Source organism: Anomaloglossus baeobatrachus, chromosome 3 (assembly GCF_048569485.1).
Source record: "Anomaloglossus baeobatrachus isolate aAnoBae1 chromosome 3, aAnoBae1.hap1, whole genome shotgun sequence".
In the NCBI taxonomy this organism is placed as follows: Eukaryota; Metazoa; Chordata; class Amphibia; order Anura; family Aromobatidae; genus Anomaloglossus; species Anomaloglossus baeobatrachus.
In genome coordinates this window covers 531416769-531429150 of record NC_134355.1, presented here as the reverse complement: position 1 = coordinate 531429150, position 12382 = coordinate 531416769, and the positions used below count along the sequence as shown (strand labels likewise).

At 48.8% G+C, this 12382-nt stretch overlaps 1 long non-coding RNA gene across 1 annotated transcript in view; it reads right to left on the bottom strand.

The window, feature by feature from the left end:
- Positions 1-1102: 1102 nt before the first annotated feature.
- Positions 1103-12382, bottom strand: part of LOC142296788 (uncharacterized) — a 49504-nt gene continuing 38224 nt past the window's right edge. Inside the window, exon 3 of the long non-coding RNA XR_012751697.1 lies at positions 1103-1184. This is a non-coding gene — a long non-coding RNA (uncharacterized LOC142296788). The remainder of the gene's footprint in view (positions 1185-12382) is intronic.

Sequence of the window (12382 nt, the reverse complement as noted above, 5' to 3'; positions counted from 1 at the left end):
CTGGCTGCCCTATTCCATCATCCCCGGATACTCCCAACTGCAGTGGTGGTACTCCTAATTACCACATACCACGGGTGGCGTCACGAACTCTAATACATCCCCTCTAAATACCCCCCCTTTATTTGACTGGCCGCACAACCCCCGGGTCTGGTCTGGAGACCCTCGAGCCACCGCGGATCCGGATCCGAGCAGCTCAGCTGCTGGCACGGGGGCCGCACACCTCAAATTCCTGGCGTCATAAACATGATATGAGCAGGACCCACTTACCTGGGTGACGTGCGCCTTAGAAGTCGAAATCACGAGTCAAAATTCCCGTTTCCCGCAATTTCCGCCATCTTCTGCCATCTTTTGGTGCCAAAACGCCATCTTCGCCACAAAAGTGTGCGAAGTAGAAGCCCCACCCTTCGTCCTGAGAGTGAGCCTGAACTGTAAGTTCCCAGAGGGCCACAGCACCAAAGTGAGTGGTGGCCGAAAATCGAGGGGGTGTGACGGCATGTAGCAGCAGAAGAGAAGCAGGGACGCCAGGACTCTGCCATAACGTTCCTGTACGGCACAGAGTCAAGATGGCATAGAGGCGCGGCTGTTCATCAGAGGATACAGCTAACAGAGCAGCTACTTGGGCCGAGATGCAGAGGACGGCCGTGGCGGTGCAAACCCGTGAGTTTGGAGTCCCACGCGAGGAGCCGGTAAGCGGTTACCCAGTCCCAGTTGATTCCACTAATCCGACCAATGCGGCTGTGGGATCCGAGCCGCCCACGCTCACAGCAAGCACTCAGCCGCCGTCGCCTCCGCCCTCCACCATGGCTGACCCAGAGGCGCTGCCCGCAACACCGGCAGCGGATCCCTCAACCCCTGATGGAGATGGCCAGTCCGCGGCTTCTGACCAGATTGACCCGGTTACCATGGACTCGGAAGTGGAGGAGATGGAGGAAGGCGATTCAGGTTCCAGTACCCCAGAAGCTGCATGGGTGCCACATTTTGGAGGAAACGGCTGTCGGACGTCTCTGTCATCACAAGCACTACAGGCGTTAAAGATAATGGAGGTGGAAGCAGAGTCCACTTCGGATGAAGAGATCTCAGTCGATACCATGGATGTGGTGGTGCCCATATGTCGTCGCTGTGGTTTACCAGGGCACTTTGCAAGAGTGTGTCCAGGAGGTGCCCAACGTTAAAGGGACTGGAACCTGCAAGTTTTAAAGTTTTGTTATTCAAAAATTGGTTTTATTCATTCATTTTTTACACCGTTCACCTTGCGATATAAGTGATAATATTATTCCTGAGGTCAGTACGATTACAGGAATTCCATATTTATGTAGGGTGTTTTTTTTTTTTAGATTTTGCTGCTGTCATACTAAAAAACTATTTTTTACAAAATAAAGTTTTCATGCATCACCATATTTTGAAAGCTATTTTCTGCTGACAATCATGTGACGGTTTGTTTTCTATAGGATTAGTTAAACTTTTTATTGGTGCCATTTTTTAGGAACATAATTTTAACATCACTTTCTATTTTGTTTTGGGTTTTTTTGGGGGCCAAAAATAAACTAAAAACAGCATTTCAGGAATTATTTTTTTTTCTTTTACAGTATTCATAGTGTAATAAATGTAATAGGACAACTGTATTCCTTGGGTTAGTAAGAATACAACAACACCACATTTTACATAATAAATACAATTTTATAGAAAAAAAATAATTTTGCATGGCCTTATTTTTACACAGAGCTGTATATAGGCTTGTTTTTTGCAAGACAGGATGACATTTTCAGGTATATATTTTTTATTTCTAGACTTGTTGATCACATTTTATTCCATTTTCCTGTCTGCCGTATGATGAAAAAAAATTCTTCTTTTTCTCACATTTTTGTAAGGCCTCTTTCACACGTCAGTGATTCTGGTACATATGTGCTAGTTTTTACACGTATCAGAATCACGGACATACGCAGACCCATTATAATCAATGGGTCTGCGCACACATCAGTGACTTTTCACTGACCGTGTCTCCGTGTGGCGTACACACGTGTCCGTGTGCTCCACACGGAGACATGTCCATTTTTTTCTGGCATCACTGATGTCCCACAGACCACACTATGGTGTGCTCCGTGAAACATTGAAATTAAAAAGCTTTTTATACTCACCTTCTCTAGTGATGCTGTGTTCGGCAGCTGCTCTCTGCTTCTTCCTGGCCGGCTCATTACTGTCATGCATATTCAGATATGCAGTCACAGCCGACCCGGACGTAGCTGCAGAGGTGATAGACACAGCGGCCAGATGCAGCAGAGCCGGAGAGTTAAGCACCACGGACAGCAGGAGCTGGGACAGGTGAGTTTATTTCCATGTGCAATCACGGATGACGGATAACGTATCATGGATTGCACATGGACAACCCACGTATGCCGTGAATCACGCCACAAAGAGGGACATATGCGTTTTTAACACGTCAGTGAAAAACGTTTGTGTTTTTCACTGACGTGTGAAACAGGCCTTAGTCCGGCTTTGCACACTACGACATCGCAGGTGTGATGTCGGTGGGGTCAAATCGAAAGGGACGCACATCCGGCGTCACTTGCGATGTCGTAGTATGTAAAACCTTTTTGATACGATGAACGAGCGCAAAAGCGTCGCACGTATGACAGGGGCGGGGACTATCGCACTCGACATCGCAGCATCAGCATGCGATGTCATAATGTGCAAAGCCCGCCTTACTGTGTTCAGTGTAGGGTTTAAATAGTGTAAAAGTTTTATATATCAGGTTGTTCCAGATGCAGCAATACCAAACATACTTTTTTGGTTAATTTTTGTTTTTACATAAATATACGTATTTATTGGCATAATAATTTCTTTTCCATTTTTCAATTTCATTTCCACACGTTCACAATGCAAAACTCCATTACTGAATAAAAAGCATGTTCAAGCACGTTTAAAGTTTGCTCAACAACATTTAGACAAGTCTGTGAAATACTGGGAGAATATAGCCTGGTCAGATGAGACCAAAATTTAAATCTTTGAATATCATAATACACAGCCTGCTTTGTGGCCAAAAGGCACTGCATATCAACCTAAAACACCATTCCAACAGTGAAGTTTTTATACCGGGAAACTCATGGGTTGGGGCTGGGTTTTTTTAGCCGCTGCCTGGCTGGAGCGGGAGCTGGCGAGATTCTGTGTCCGGGTGCAATCGCAGTCGCTGCAGCAGGTGCTGGAGTGGAAAGTGGAGGTCCGGAGAATGGTGGCCGTGGTGTGGGCCCATTAGAGCTGAGCTGCCTATACAGCGCCGCGTTGGGAGAAAGGTACACAGACCATCCCGACCTCGTTGACCTGCCCGGAGCCGGAGCCTGTTCCCTATATGGTGGGAGATTGCTGGCCGGCACAGCTACCCGGAGAAACAGCATCACCTGCTATACCACCGCCGTTCCCGATAGAAGTTCAGAGTTCTGGGATGCATTGCAGCTGGTCCAGGGGTGCTGAATCCAGGGTGCCGAGTGAGCCATACGGCCCCATGCAGCAGTGGTAGCGGAAACCCGGCTACCCCATTTGTGCAAGTCCCCGTTGGGGCCGTTCCCAGTTTAAAAAGTTGAAAAAGTGTTAAAAATGGACCATGGCTTTGGACTGGAAAGCCAACCCAAAAACTATTGGGCCTTCTAAATAGTCCCTGACCAACCTTCTTACCCTGCTGCAGTCTCTGGAGAGGCTGATTGGAGGAAGGGCCTGCGGTAGAGTCGGCCGAGGCCCAGTCACCACCAAAACCGGTGACTACCCTCCGGGTCAGAGGTCCCCTGGACGTGGGGCCCTTGAAAAAGACTGCCGGGTAAGGAACTCTTTACCCGGCCCAAAAGGGCAACACCCAGACCTGTTCTGGACTTGGGCAAGGGGTGCGCACCAGTGCTTAGCGGTGGCACCAGGGGGCAGGTTGTTTTGGGTGGGGGTGAGGTGAGAAGGACCCGGTCCGTCCCGTCCCGGTTTTAAATGTGCAACGTTTAAGTAAAGTGCCTGCCGTAAGGGAAGAAAAACAAATGTACCACTGTTATTATGCTTGTAAAATGTTCTTTTTTTCTATTTTTAGTTGCTGTTAAATAAATGTTGGTGGTCGGACAGCCCGCGGACGGTCTGTATTAAACCAAGGGGAAATGTGATGCCCGGGCCAAACCAGGTAGTCACATAATAGGCCCCCACATAACACCTTCCCTCACCTAGGTCACATACAGCCGACCTGAATCTCTAGTCACCCCCCTCAGGGCAAGACAGGCACACCAGTGGGCGGGACCAGGTGGTTAGGAAACGCCCACCTAGGGGTCTAGACAACCCGGGGCGGGAAAACAGGCAGTTTAAGTCTAGAGTTCAAGTTGAGAGGAGTGGAGGCTGGATCTAGGTGTAGCTCCCGCGGAGGAGACATTCAAGTTGAACGGTGCCAGGGTTGGAGCACTGGTACCTTGGCTAGGTGGCAGACGGTGGTCTCCGTCAGCAGGAGACAGGAAGACGGTTCGGCAAATCCGAGGAGGACTGGGACAGGGTTGGAGCCCACCAGTACCGACACCGGAGACCCGACCGGAAACTGTGCATAGAGGGGATACTCGGACCCTGAAGCCAGGACCGGAACCAACAGCCTAGCTAATCAACCGATTGAGGGCAGGATTACAGGTCCTGTCCCAACCAAAGTCCCAAAAACAGACAACCACCCAAAGAGAGGGATAGGGCATCTGCCAGGGCCCATAGATCCCACGGGTCAGCGTCAGCCGGCATGGCTCCTCAGGCACACAGAAAGCCGAGAGGGGACTCCCGTGTTCCATACCAGGAAGTCTAAACACACAACCACAACTAGTGCAGAGGAAAAGACGGTGACCACCAGCCCAGGTGGGGGACCAGAGTACAACCGGCCGCAGCGGCCGGCCACCAGCACCTTGTTTACCAAAAGACTTGTGTGATTCATTTAATTGTGAGTAACCAAACATCCCCTGGTTCATCCGGACACGCAAGCCCTTGCCATCGCCATACCCTGCACAGAGACACTGGGCCCCGGGGCAACCATCCCTACCCACGGAGGGGTTAACATCTGGCTGCCACTACATCTCCCCCGGGTATCCCACAACAGCAGCGGTGGTGTCCCACGTCACCACACACCGTGGGTGGCGTCACGAACCGAATATGGCCAAGGCCGTACAACTACGTCCCCCTTTACATTCGGCGTGTCCGCGTGACCCCCGGGTCCGGCGGATCCCTCGAGCCACACAGCGGGTCCGGATCTGAGCAGCTCGACTGCTGCAGGCGTAGGGGCGGCACAGCTGCAATCCATTCCGTATGCCATTATGGCATGAGAAATCAATAGCAGATGGACACTGCCCCATAGTTTTGCACTGGTGTAAGTGCAGTCCGATGTTTTAATCGGATTGCACTCGTCCGTGCAAATCGCAAGTGGAACCGAGGCCTTAGAAACATATTTACTTAAAAAATTAGTAACATGTTCAATACTATTTCACCGGCTGTATTTACATCCAGTAACTTATCGCTGGCATCTTTTCAGATTACATGGAGGTCTGAATGAGGCCCTAGATACAATAAACTGGGTTTCAGCTGAGATGAGGCAGACTGAGGCATGTCCAATAGCAAGTAGCTCTATTTAGCATTTGCTAAGCTGAGAACGAATTTTACATGACAACAGGCTGTACAGTACTTGAACTGGCAGAATAAGAAGAGGGCAGCTATCCAGCATCGATTTTGACACAAAAGAATCCTGATTCTAGTAATGAAGTGCAGTGCTGTGCAAAAGTCTTAGGTTGGTGTGGAAAAAAATGCTGCAAAGTAAGAATGCTTTCAAAAATGCTTTCAGAAGTGTTAATACTTTATTTGTATTAAATATCATAATACAAAGTGAGTGTATAAAAAATGAAATGTAATCTAATTAATATTTGGTGTGACCGCCCTATGACTTCATAAAAGCAGCAATCCTTTTTGTACAATTGCACATACAGTGCCTACAAGTAGTATTCAACCCCCTGCAGATTTAGCAGGTTTACACATTCGGAATTAACTTGGCATTGTGACATTTGGACTGTAGATCAGCCTGGAAGTGTGAAATGCACTGCAGCAAAAAAGAATGTTTTTTCTTTTTCTTTTTTTTTTTTAAATTGTGAAAAGTTTATTCAGAGGGTCATTTATTATTCAACCCCTCAATCCACCAGAATTCTGTTTGGTTCCCCTAAAGTATTAAGAAGTATTTCAGGCACAAAGAACAATGAGCTTCACATGTTTGGATTAATTATCTATTTTTCCAGCCTTTTCTGACTAATTAAGACCCTCCCCAAACTTGTGAACAGCACTCAAGTGGAAGGCTTATGGAACTACTGTTAGCCTTCCACGGCCTGGACAGCCTTTGAAAGTTTCCACCTGTGCCAAGGCCAGGCTTGTCCGAAGAGTCAAGGCTAACCCAAGGACAACAAGGAAGGAGCTCCGGGAAGATCTCATGGCAGTGGGGACATTGGTTTCAGTCAATACCATAAGTAACGTACTCCACCGCAATGGTCTCCATTCCAGACGAGCCCGTAAGGTACCTTTACTTTCAAAGCGTCATGTCAAGGCTCGTTTACAGTTTGCTCATGATCACTTGGAGGACTCTGAGACAGACTGGTTCAAGGTTCTCTGGTCTGATGAGACCAAGATCGAGATCTTTGGTGCCAACCACACACGTGACGTTTGGAGACTGGATGGCACTGCATACGACCCCAAGAATACCATCCCTACAGTCAAGCATGGTGGTGGCAGCATCATGCTGTGGGGCTGTTTCTCAGCCAAGGGGCCTGGCCATCTGGTCCGCATCCATGGGAAGATGGATAGCACGGCCTACCTGGAGATTTTGGCCAAGAACCTCCGCTCCTCCATCAAGGATCTTAAGATGGGTCGTCATTTCATCTTCCAACAAGACAACGACCCAGAGTACACAGCCAAGATAACCAAGGCCTGGTTCAAGAGGGAAAAAATCAAGGTGTTGCAGTGGCCTAGTCAGTCTCCTGACCTTAACCCAATTGAAAACTTGTGGAAGGAGCTCAAGATTAAAGTCCACATGAGACACCCAAAGAACCTAGATAACTTGGAGAAGCTCTGCATAGAGGAGTGGGCCAAGATAACTCCAGAGACCTGTGCCGGCCTGATCAGGTCTTATAAAAGACGATTATTAGCTGTAATTGCAAACAAGGGTTATTCCACAAAATATTAAACCTAGGGGTTGAATAATAATTGACCCACACTTTTATGTTGAAAATTTATTACAATTTAACTGAGCAACATAACTTGTTGGTTTGTAAGATTTATGCATCTGTTAATAAATCCTGCTCTTGTTTGAAGTTTGCAGGCTCTAACTTATTTGCATCTTATCAAACCTGCTAAATCTGCAGGGGGTTGAATACTACTTGTAGGCACTGTAGGTTTTGAAGGAATTCTGCAGAATTCCAAACATCTCAAAGAACTAACCACAGATCTTATATGGATGTAGGCTTTTACAGATCCTTATCTCTCATGTAATCTCAGACAGACTCAATGACTTTGAGATCAAGACTAGAGATGAGCGAACCTCCCAAGGTTCGATTTGGTTCGTGTTTGCCAAATTCACCTGTGTTCGATGAACGATTCGACGAACATATCCTAACCCCATTGAATTCAATGGGAGGCAAAAACAAAAGCGTAGACAACACCTTTAGGGGGCCAAAAGCTGTAAAAACCGCTCAAAGCATTTTACAGTGGAGCTAGACTATTAACATAAAAAATATTGAAGTGGATGACTTACTGGTGCTCTGAGACCCCTGCCATTACAGACAACAGACAACTTAAAAACCAAACTTGGAGTCTCCACATTTCCAAAAATTAGGGGCAGACACTAGTAAAAGAGGCATCAATTGCTCCAGAGTACAAATAGTATAATGGCGCAGCATTGATGCATGAGACAAGGTCTGGAACAAAGCCTGGCCCAGCATTTCTAGCTTAAACATAGATCAGTAACTGGTGAATGAGTGACAGGTGTAGGTCTGGTGCTCTGAGACCTCTGGCATTACAGACAACGTAAAACGTGGCGATCTAACTTGGAGTCTCCACATTTCCATAAAATTTGGCATGTCATAACTCAGCAGAAGCAAAAGGAGGAGGAATAGGAGAAATATTAGGTGCTTCATACATAAAAAAAGCCAAATGGTAAAAGTAACAGCGGTGGACACACTGTTTGATTGTTGCGACACCAAGGCACTTGTTAGTAACATTAGCATCAGTAGCAACAGAAGCCACGAAAAAGGTGTCACAGACTGCAATAAAGAGATATGAATGCAGCACAATGAAAAATACACCATCACCTGATCTTCACAGTTTGCAACTGGGGAGGAAAAGTCATTTGAGATCCATAACTTGTTCATACTGATGAAAGTTAGGTGGTCTTAGGTCTATACTTTCAGGGGACAGCTGGATGTGTTTATCTTTCCGGACACCACCGACACCGGCACTGAAAACACATTCTGAGAGAATACTGGCTGCCAGGCATGACAAAACCTCCAAGGCATGACTGACGAGATCAGGTCACTCTTCCATTTTTGAAGACTAAAATGCAAAATGGTCCAAGCTCCCCCTTATGGCATTGATATTGAGCTCTAGATATTCAGGCACCATCTTCTCCAGTTGTTCACTATGTCAGACTTGTACTATGTTCTGCTGGTGCACGGAATGGTCTAAAACATGTGTGCCACAACTCACAGAAATTGCTTCTGCAACTTAAGCCTGCTTTATACGTCGCAATTTCGCATACGATTTCGTATGCGATTTGCAACGCCCCCATCGTATGTGTGGCACGTTTAATTTGTTGAATGTGCCGCACATACGAGTAACCACCTGTCACACGTACTTACCCGTCCATACGATCTCGATGTGGGCGGCGAACGTCCACTTTCTGAAGTGGGAGGGATGTTTGACGTCACATCGACGTCACGCGGCAGCCGGCCAATAGAAGCGGAGGGGCGGAGCTGAGCGGGATGTAAACATCCCGCCCACCTCCTTACTTCCGCATTGTGGGCCGGGAGCCGCAGGACGTAGGTAAGATCTGTTCATCGTTCCCGGGGTGTCACACACTGCAATGTGTGCTACCCCGGGCACGATGAACAATCTGACGTGCAATTCTAGAGACAGGTACGATGTGTATGCGATGAACGTTTTACCATTCAATCGCAATCGCACGTACCTGTCACACACTGCAATGTAACTTACAATGCCGGATGTGCGTCACTTACGACGTGACCCCGCCGACACATTGTAAGATATATTGCAGCGTGTAAAGCGGGCTTTAAACTGCTGCTGAAAATTATTCTGCAATGATGACTCGATGTTCCCAGGATTGGAAATGTAGAACAGCGATGTACACTGTATGCTTCATTCCTGTCTTGGAGAAACCCACTCTTAAGATTGTGCACAAGTTGGTTTTGATACTCCAGCATCTGCGCGTCCCTTTCAAGGGGGTGAAGCATCTGGCAAAATTTACTCTTGTACCATGCATCTACAGAGAAGCAAACCAATAGTCAGCACTATTTCTGATCCTAACAATTAGGAAATCATGTTGCAGATAGTGCAGCAAGAAGGCGTTCATGTATTGGGTGCTTCCTTGAGGTCCAAGTCTATGGTGTGTTGGTGATGGGGTAATACTAAAGCTTGCTTCCTCCATCCCCTACCATCAACTACAGACAACAAAGAGGGGATCAATATCTTCTTCATTCTCCTGACTGCTAGTCCTCATCACACCTTCCTCCTTGGCCTCCTCCATTTGTTCCTGGGCACCTGCACCTTCAATAACAGTTTCTGTGGTACCATGAGCCCCCCTCGATCGCTGTACCTCACCCTTTCATGCCACCCGCCTGTGCCATGACAGTCCGAACATTAGAGATATTGGTCTCCCTTTTGCATACCACCACCTCCTCCCACAAACTATTCAAAGTCTGCTCTAGTATGTAAATGACCAGAATAGATGGCTTCGTCAGTGCTAACTATTTTAGTAGCCATTTCAAAACTCTGCAGAAGGGTGCAGAGGTAATGTATCTGTGCCGCAAGCATGATTTGCCCCATGACTGGACTGCGTTGACCCAGTCTATGCATCATAACTGTGAGACTGTGACCGGGGTTATCTATGACGGCCGGTATGTCTCGCCCCGGTTGTGCTCACTCCATGATAATCCACTATAGGGTTAATGCTGTTTCCCTACAGGCTGAAGGAAGGGTTAAATAGATTCAGGAACAAGGGCAGGTGTGCCGGGTGTGAGGGAGTGATCACATCTCCCTGAGTTCTCTGCCGGAAAGGCACATATGTACTATTGTGGACTTTTTCTTTGGAATAAACCGTGTGCTGTGAACCTTGATGCCTGGATCCCGTGTCTTCTGCTACGCAGCCGACGACGCTACCTCACATATGGTGGAGAATCGGCGGGCATGACAGCCGGTGAGGTGTAGCATCCATCCCTGGTGACCCAGCTGCGCATGTCCTGGATTCGAGCGGCTATACTACAGCCCAAACCCGGCGACGCCATGGAGGACATAATAAAGCATTTGGCTCAGGCTAATGCACAGCAGCAACAGGCTAATGCACAGCAGCAACAGGCTAATGCACAGCAGCAACAGACCAATGCACACCTGCTCCAATCCTTGCAAGTGCAGGAAAAAAAATTCCAAGAACAGATGGATCAGGCCAATGCACGTCAGCAGCAATCCTTGCAAGTGCAGGACAAAAGGCACCAAGAACAGATGGATCAGGCCAATGCACGTCAGCAGCAAGCCTTGCAATTGCAGGAAAAAGGCACCAAGAACAGATGGTTCTCCTGGCCAAGTCGATCCGTGCCGGACCGGCAGCAACAACCCAGGGACCAGGTGACGACGGCAGCATCCGGAAAGCGGTGAGACAAGCGTTGCAAAAGATGACCCCGGGTGATGATGTGGAAGCGTTCCTGGCGGTGTTTGAGCGGGTGGCTGAGCGGGAAAAGCTGCCGACCCCGCAGTGGGCTGAGGTATTGTCGCCCTATCTGACGGGGGAACCCCAAAAAGCGTACCTGGACCTCTGTGCCGAGGACGCCATTGACTATGTGACCCTGAAAGCCGAAATACTGGCTCGGTTGGGGGTGAATACCTATGTACGGGCTCAGCGGGTAAATCAGTGGTTCTATGAGGAAGCCAAACCCGTACGCTCCCAGGCCTATGACTTGTTACATCTTGTAAAAAAGTGGTTGCAGCCTGACACTCTGAGCCCGGCGCAAATGGTGGAAAGGGTAGTAGTGGATCGTTTTGTGCGCACTTTACCCGTCACCGTTCAACGGTGGGTCGGACAGGGTGACCCGAGTACCCTGGACCAATTAGTGTCCCTGGTAGAGCGGCATGTGGCTACGCAGGACTTGATACGGGACACTGAGACTTTGCGTACCGCCCGTCGGTCCGGCCCCTCCAAGCCTAGGGCCAAGGACTCACCGCTGACACCGGTGCGGGAGTCCGCTACCGTCCCGTCTGAAGCCGCACCCTCCGTCCCTGAGGTCCGGAAAACTATGTACCCTAAACGACAACTCGTCAAGGGGGTGTCCTTCCCTATTAGATGTTGGCGGTGCCAGCGGGTGGGACATATGGAAGCCCAGTGTCCACTCACCACGGAGCCCATGGATTGTGGGGTTACCCGGCGGGGTTCAATGTATGCTCAGGTGGTGTGTACCGCTGACCTGGTCTACCCAGAGACTGAGCCCCACTTGTGCCAAATTCAGGTGAATGGATGTCCGGTTACAGGCTTGTTGGATTCCGGAAGCTTAGTGACCCTTGTGCGATCAACCCTAAGGGCTAAAGTAAAGGCCACAGGACGTACCGTGGGGGTGGTTTGCATACATGGGGACCGCCGAGACTATCCCACGGGGATAGTCACCATCACAGCACCTTGCGGTCAGGTGCAACATGAGGTGGGACTTATTAATACTCTTCCCTATGATGTGATCCTAGGAAGGGATCTGCCCTATTTTTGGACTTTATGGAAGGGACCTCCTAAGTCCCCTCAGATATTGGTCAGTCCGGGACCTGAGCCCTACAATCCTGAATCCGGGACGCCTGCCGTAGGGGTCCCCATGATAGGGACAGGATGTGAACCTGATAGGTCACCCCTAGAGGTATTGGCAGGAGAGGCTGAGACGGTCGAGCCCATCCCGGAGTTGGAGGCGTCCCCGGATACGTTTGGGACAGCCCAACTCCAGGACCCTACATTAATACATGCCCTGAGTCGGGTGACAGTAGTTGACGGGGTGGCACAGCTGCCTGGTGCCCAGGTAAGATACCCCCATTTCGCTCTTAAGCAGGATTTACTCTACCGGGTAGATGAAATACGGGGCGTAGGGGTAGAGCAGTTGGTGGT